Source organism: Oryzias melastigma, unplaced genomic scaffold (assembly GCF_002922805.2).
Source record: "Oryzias melastigma strain HK-1 unplaced genomic scaffold, ASM292280v2 sc00254, whole genome shotgun sequence".
In the NCBI taxonomy this organism is placed as follows: Eukaryota; Metazoa; Chordata; class Actinopteri; order Beloniformes; family Adrianichthyidae; genus Oryzias; species Oryzias melastigma.
In genome coordinates, this window is record NW_023416892.1 from 22571 (window position 1) to 30198 (window position 7628).

General features: G+C 38.6%; 1 long non-coding RNA gene across 1 annotated transcript; it reads right to left on the reverse strand.

The window, feature by feature from the left end:
- Positions 1 to 30: 30 nt before the first annotated feature.
- Positions 31 to 2447, reverse strand: LOC112142315. Its single transcript, XR_002918568.2, has 7 exons — positions 2433 to 2447; positions 1845 to 1964; positions 1559 to 1639; positions 1321 to 1369; positions 1163 to 1211; positions 397 to 532; positions 31 to 303 (listed from the first exon to the last, which is right to left on the reverse strand). It is a non-coding gene; the product is annotated as an uncharacterized LOC112142315 (long non-coding RNA).
- Positions 2448 to 7628: the final 5181 nt, after the last annotated feature.

Here is a 7628-nt window from a genome sequence, read left to right on the forward strand (position 1 = left end):
GGCCAGAAGGACCCAAGTGCTGGAAACATGTCTGTGTGTGAGGAAGTGATTTATTTAGAGATGGGGATGAATCTGTAGTCAGCGTGCAGGCAGGGGGGGTGGAGAAAGATTGGGAACGAAGAGAGGAGAGGCTGCACCGGGGTTTGCAGATGTTGTTTAAGACATGGGGAGGTGAGCAGCGTTCCTTTGTCCTTCTGGAGCTGGAGGACACGGTGAGGAGGTAGAACCGAGTCTGTGGCTGTGAGGCAGCTGAGCAGAGAGGTCCAGAGATGGTTGGTTGTTGGTCCTCGTGGTTGAAGGATTCTGCAGCCAGGAAACAGTTCATGAGCAGAGTACTGAAGGGTGAGGAGAAACTAGAGTTTAACATGAATATCAGAGACACTGCAGGTGCAATACCTAAAGGTAGACAACAATCTGTCGATGAACACTGGAAGCTGCAGAGCTTCAATGCTGAACAGCTGAGATGATGAGGTGAGCACCGACTCCTGCTGGAACACCAGAGACCCTCCAAAGCTGTAAGCACCAGGGAGACCTGCATGGACCAGACAGTAGTTAAGAAATTCAGACCTTCAGACTCAGAGAAACAGAGAGAGCGGAGAACTAGATACAAAAACAAGTTACTGGAAGGATATTTCTTGTATTTATGTCTTGCAGCACTCCAGAATGAAACTTTCCCCTTTTCTAATTGTATTTTATTTGTAGCCTTTCTATTGTCTAAGTCTCTTTAGTGGAGGAGCACATCACGTCCTCTTCCACCTTTCATGTGTCTGCATGTTCACAGACACAGTAAGACTGTGAGGAAGATGTTCTTCGCCTTAAAAATAAACGCTGGAGACGATCGCATCACTTGAAAAGCATAAACACCACTCAGAAGTTCATCGCAGGTTTTGTGGACAGTCACAAGCAAAACCAGCCGACATTAGTCTGAACTAGAGCGATGATTGTGGATGAGACTGATGTGATGAAGGATAAACAGCTTTAAGGACAGAAAATAGAATCTGAAGACTGAAACTGGTGTTTTGGTGGAACTTTCTGAGGAAACGTACTTCACTGAATGTCATTTCAGACGAGGTGCTGATGCAGAGAGCTTATAGTAAAGTAAAATACATTTATTTTAGCATGTTGAAACATTATACTCAAATAACGGGAAGAAAATACTCACATCAGCATAAAATGCTGCAGCAGCTGTCTGACATCTGCTGAGGAAAGAGCTGAAAAAGAAAACAGGAGAACTTAAATAAAGAGAGCTGACGTGAACCTGATAGTTTATGATTATATTATTATGTATTCAATGAGCTTCAGAAGTTTGTATTAACACACCTGAAGGTCTCTTCCAGTTCTCCAGACAGGGTCAAAGATTCTCCTGGTACTGCAGAGAATACAAATAACACACAAATCAAATGTTTGCCAGTCAAAATAGATCAATAATAAAGTATTCTGAGATGTGGTTCCATGTTGAACTTTTAAATCTGTTAACAAAGTTCCATGTTGAACCTCTAAATCTGTTAACAAAGTTCCATGTTGAACACACACATGCACACACACATCAAAATAGTACCAGCAAGGAGTGCAGCAGGTCAACTTGGGGATCCTTCCAGGTGACCATGACATAGAGGTTATCAATGTAGACATTTTTCTCCTAAAGGAAACAGAAACACACAGACATTAACACCATCATGTCTATAACCAGAGAAAAGATGCACCAGAATGACTAATGACATGTCTGTGCAGCTTTCCTCACAGCTATTAGACAAACATTCCCAATCTGAAATAAAAAGAAATACTCTTCAAATCTTGTGTCACATGATATTTTCTTTACAGTATTTTGGACTAACAATGCTTACAGAGGATTCCATCCATCGTGTCATATTCAGGATCCTAAAGTCTTCACAGGTTGAGCATATTTCGTCGTCTTTCACAATGAGCTCTCCTGGAGGACGGTTTTTGTCCAGGACTTATTCCATCTAAAAACAGAGAATTTCACATGTTTATCATATTTATCATAGATAAAATAATTTAAAATTTAGATTAAAAGGTAATTACAAACTAAAGGAAATGTTATTTCTCCTGCCTCAGCAAATATGAAACCATCAACAACTTTAACATTTACTGTGACAGTACAGAAATGTGTCTGTAGAACTTGTAGATTTTACACAACTACAACATTTTTACAAACATGTTTTCATTTGCTCTTGATTCACAACTATTTCAATCATTAAATGTTAAAAAACACAATTTTAATCCTCATTTCTTCTTATGTCCTCCATGATCATCAGGAAAATTCTACAATTAAATACTAAAACTAACATACAAAACACGTTTTTAGATCTTTATGTAAACAAATATGATAACGTTGTATTTATGAAAAGTATGAACTGTTTAAATTAGCAACGAAGCACAAATATCAAGGACTTAAACTAAGTCGTATTTACCTTTCAGTTTATAACTGCAGTCATCCTTTGAACATGGTGACTCTGTTGAAGGATTGATCTATTACTGACAGAAGAATTGATGTTTTGGGGATATGGTTTATGGAATAGTAGCGACTGTGGCGATCAGCTGTTATTGTCGGATCTCTGTTTCGGCTACCCAATCACCCAACTGTCAGAAATCAAATCCAGATGACACAAATCAAATCCAAAACTCTCCATCGTCGCAAATGTTGGCGGCGAAGAGGAAGTGACGTAATATACATGCGCGCGATTAGGGCGTGGTTAGGTAAAGGGGATCGGGTACTGACAAGCACATCTGCTACCTACACCGCCCCCTTTGAGTTAGCGCCCCGAGCAGCTGCCCGTACTGCCCGTGCATAAAACCGCTACTGATCCGTACTCATCAGAAACACTTCTGATCATACTGTGTAAACATTTATTAAACACATATGAGTAGTGCTCAGCATGAAGACGTTTTTTAATCCAGAACAGCAGACTCCGTACTTGGTTCGGTAAAGTCAGAGCGATATCAACAGATTCAGACTTCCGGGTTCAAAAGCTCTTCAGAAAAACGTTCAAATATGACAGCAAGTATCTCAATCGTCTTGTATCAACACAGAGAGTCACCTACACATCCAATTAGAAAGAATAAAGATCCTGTTTTCCCCGTTTATTGAGTTTATTGAGAAGTCTTCTCTTCAGCTGCAGATGGAGAGACGCTGCTAAGGGACCGTCTACAAAGTGGAAGCTCCGAGAAAAGCCATTCTGTAAAAGTCAATAATCTCTCAAAAACAAGTAAATGTTGATTTTTATGTGAACTAATGATGGAGATTTGTCGCCATATTCATGCCAGAATAAAGAATTTGGAAAAAAATGCTTTATTTTATTATTTTTATTTAATCAATTTTTTATAGATGCAGTACATGAAACATAAAAATAAGCTCAATAGCTCTTTGAATGTTGCAGCTACAGTCACCAAACTTTCTGCAATGACTAATCATAAGATCATTGTTCTACTACACCAAAGATTGTGGCAGAAATTTTCTTTATTCGTTTATTTTCAGATTTTTTTTTTCATATTTGGTCTAAAATGCATAATAGCTCTAAGGATATTGGAATACAGTCACCAAACTTTCTGTACTGACTAACGATGACCTGTGAGTAATTGATGTCAAAATCCCAGGCTATACCAGCACAAAGAAAGAGATCAAAGGAACAGATACATCTGTTGTAGGAAGCTCAAGATAAAATCCCTTTCCTCTTTTTGCTAATCCCTTCCCCTGTTACCACCATGACCTTGACACAAAGCTGGTGACCCTTGATACATTTGATAAAGCTCTGGAGGGAAACTGTATCATCTGATGAAGGGGAGCTCACCACTGGAGGTGTTGGAGGTGTCACCACTGGTGCCATGAGAAGCCCCCACTCCACCCACCACCCCTCTACTATCGTCTCTGTTTGTGTGGCGGTTAGCTTTGGCTGATGAAGCAGCGAGACATGCAGCCATTTTCAAACGGATCCAGACAGAACTGGAGGATAAAACTGCTGGTCTACAGCAGCAACAGAACGTTTAATAAAAGTGTTGATTTGAAGACAGAGCTGTTGTTACACACTGATGCTAGCATGCTACAATGCTAGCTGCTAACGAGCTGCAGCAGTAATTCATAGGACATTTATAAAAGCTGTATTTTATAAATGTAATAATAGGCATGAATCCACTTTGTGTTAACTTTATTAGTAGACTGTAACATTACAGAGCCGGTGTTGAGCTGAAAAAGCCCCTCGTGAGAGAGCTGCATCTTTAGTATCAGTGAGATGATGGCAATAACTCTAAATATTAAAATGTTTTCAGGTTCTTTGTGTTATAATTTCATATAAAATTGAATCATCTGGAGGCAGAATTAAGAAAGAGCATTTTCATACAATCTGCCCTCTTTGCTAAATCTGTTCTTGTTGTCTCTGCATGTTTTGAGTTCACAGTTAGATGGCAATAAAGACGTGTTCATGTTGTTTAGGAATTTATATTTAACATAATACTTTTTGAAAAGATAACTCTTGTAGTTTTTCTTTGTAAAATAATGTAATAATTTGTCCAGTAAAATATTATGTTTAGATTTTTTTAATCTATTGAGTCAAAAACTAGATTTTGGTCTCTGGGGTTGTGACTTCAAACTTATAGCATCAAACCACAAACAGCAAAATCAGTTTGAAAGCTGTTGCCACCAAAAGTGTTCAGCTGAATGATTTTATCCTTTTTCTTTATGAGATAAGCTAGTGGTAGCTCACAAAACACCTGCTGTATTGTTCTACAAACATTTTATAGCTTGTATTTAGTTGCACTTTATTTTAGTTGCACTTCAAGAAAATCTCCATAGAAGATGTGAAAATAAAATAGTTTTTATTAAAAATATTCTGTCGTTCGTAACTTTTGTTAAAGTAAAAGGAGGGTAAATAAAATTGATTAAAATTGAATTTGGAATGAAAATCTGGGATTAGATGTTTTGGCCATATTGCCCAGCCCTAAGTCATAGAGTTTTTAAAATCTGATCAAATTCCATGTCATATTAATCAGTCATCTTACATTCATTATTGACATATAAACCTTCCACCAGAGGCAATGTGGGTTTAGTGTCTTGCTCAAGGACACTTTGACACATGGGCGGGGAAGGTGGGAATCTAACCCAAAATCTTCTGGTCAGGAGTCGACCACTCTACCACTACACCACAGCCACCCCTCACATGAGTCTTTGAAATGTTCACTTTGTCACTTTGTACATTTTCCACAATCAGACAGAGTAGACATTAATTCTATAAATGATGGTTCTGGATTCTCCAGAAACACCAAAACATCATCATCATCTGCAGATGTTTGAAGAGAACAAGCAGCTGCAGGAAGATGCTGCTGCAGATCTGATTCAGAATGTGGACATTTCTGCTCACCGATTCATGAAGATCATTTCTGTCAGACAATCAAACTATGACAGCAACACAGATGCTGCAAATTCAATTCAAGCTTTCTCCAACATGAAGACCTCTGCCTGAAGATCAACAGCCTTCAGCATGAAGATGGTCAGCATGCAGCAGGAGAACATCTTCCTAATGTCTGCACTTTAGTGTCAACACAACTGTGTCATCATATTGACATGAACAAAACTCAAACATGGATTCTTACTTCAGAGTCTGAAGTCTGTAGTCTGGACTCTCCAGAAAACCAGACAAATGAGGAAATCCTGAATCCTGCAGGTCTCTGTTCCACCTGAGATCAAGTTCTGCCAGATTGGACGGGTTGGACTTTAGAGCTGAGATCAGAGGTTTCCAGATGTTCTTTGACAAACTGCAGTTCATCAACCTGAAAATAGACAGAAAAGTGTGTTCAGGAACAGTGATGGAAGCTGGAGTTCTGGGAACTTGGCAAATTCAGTCAGGTGGGACCCGTCCTGATGAGAGACGGCAGATTAAATATTCAGTTTAAATTTGGGGCTGAAAAATGGTGTCGACCCGTAAAGGAAAAAGCATTACGCCTTGGCGGAGGGGGTTCTGTTTATCAAATCATTTGTCTTTGAACACAAAAACATGATGGCAAACAAAAATGCAATAGATTTTAAACTAACCTAAAGTAAAGTTGACTCGTGACTTGAGTCTGACTTTAACTTCAACAACTTGGGACTTGACTTGGACTTTAGCCCTCTAACTCACAAAGACTTGTTATTTCCCACAAATCCAAGGATTAAATCGTATATTGACAAAGCCAGCACTGTGGTCTCTCTGTTTGTGTTTGTGTACATATGTGTGTGATGTCAGAACAACATCCTATCAAATAAGAGCCACTGTGGTTTGATCCAAAAGTCCAACCAATCAAATTGATAAAGGAGCGGTATGTAAAAAGTGCCTATTTGAGCTGGAATTTATTGAAGACAGAACACAACTGGAACATATACGGTGTTTTGCATCTAAAATGAATGTTTTTGTGCTGATAATCACTGGATAAGGGGAGAAATTGAAAGTTGTGTTAGTTTGGAGGCGGAGCTGTCAGAGCAGACTCTTATTGGAGGGAGCTGTTGACATAGATCTTACATCAGCACGTTTCCAACCGCTCGTTTTCGTGGGTATGGGAGGGGCTGCTGCAGACAGAGCAGGTTTTTAGAGGATTACTCTTAAATGCATGAAGGATCAAAATGGAACTTTGGGGTCCTTTATAGTGAGGAATGGACAGTAAAATGCATTTAAAACATCAAAAAGTAGAAGTTTCATGGTAAGGCCCCTTTAAAGTCGCTTAAAAACTCCTGCGTTCGCACCTGACCTGTAACTCTTACGTGTGAGCTCGTGTTCTCATTTAATACTTGCTGCTTTGCTTTTTTAATTTACTGCTTTAAAGGTTTTAGTCTGCATTTGTGGGCATGTATACGTTTGTATTTTAGTGCTTCACATTCCAATATGAGATGTACACTCATGATAACAGTATTTGTCCACTGATCTGTTCTATAAATGAAATTTACATGATTCTAATCAATTCGTTCTTGAATATAGGCCTACTCAAAATCTCTATTCTGTCCAATTTGTATATTCTATGTTTATAAAATGATACTGATATGAAATATGAAAAACAGTCAGCTGTTGGTAAGTATATTGGGTTCATATGTTTGTAAATCTGAGTCTGAAATACTCAGTGGCTAATCAGCCACAAACATAACTGCACATCACTGCTCTGTAGTGATGGGATGTGATATCCAGACTTACTCTGGTTCTTTTCCATCTGCAGGTTACCAGAATTACAAACATGGTGAACTGGATTTTTGCTACAGAGAAATCATTTTTTGATTTCTGAAGTGAGGACACAAGAACTCAGAGGCATTTTAACTAGGGATATCCCGATCAGGTTTTATTTTTGGCCCAATTTTGGTTTTGTGTATTTGTCAGAAAGTACACGGTTTGGTTTACCACTCATTGTGTTTTGTTGTTATGGCTTCTTCGATAACCTCAACAAGCCAGTGGACTGTAATTGTGAATTATTCCATGGCTAAAATCTGGCATATTTACATATGATTTTCTATGTTCATTATTATGTGAAACCCCTTTCTTATATAAAGATCTATTTATCTAAAATCTTCCAGTGAAACTTCAGAAAGTTCTTCACCTGAAACCTTCTTCTCATTCTTCAGGGAGTTCAGCTCATTTACTGACCTCAGAGTCTGCAGT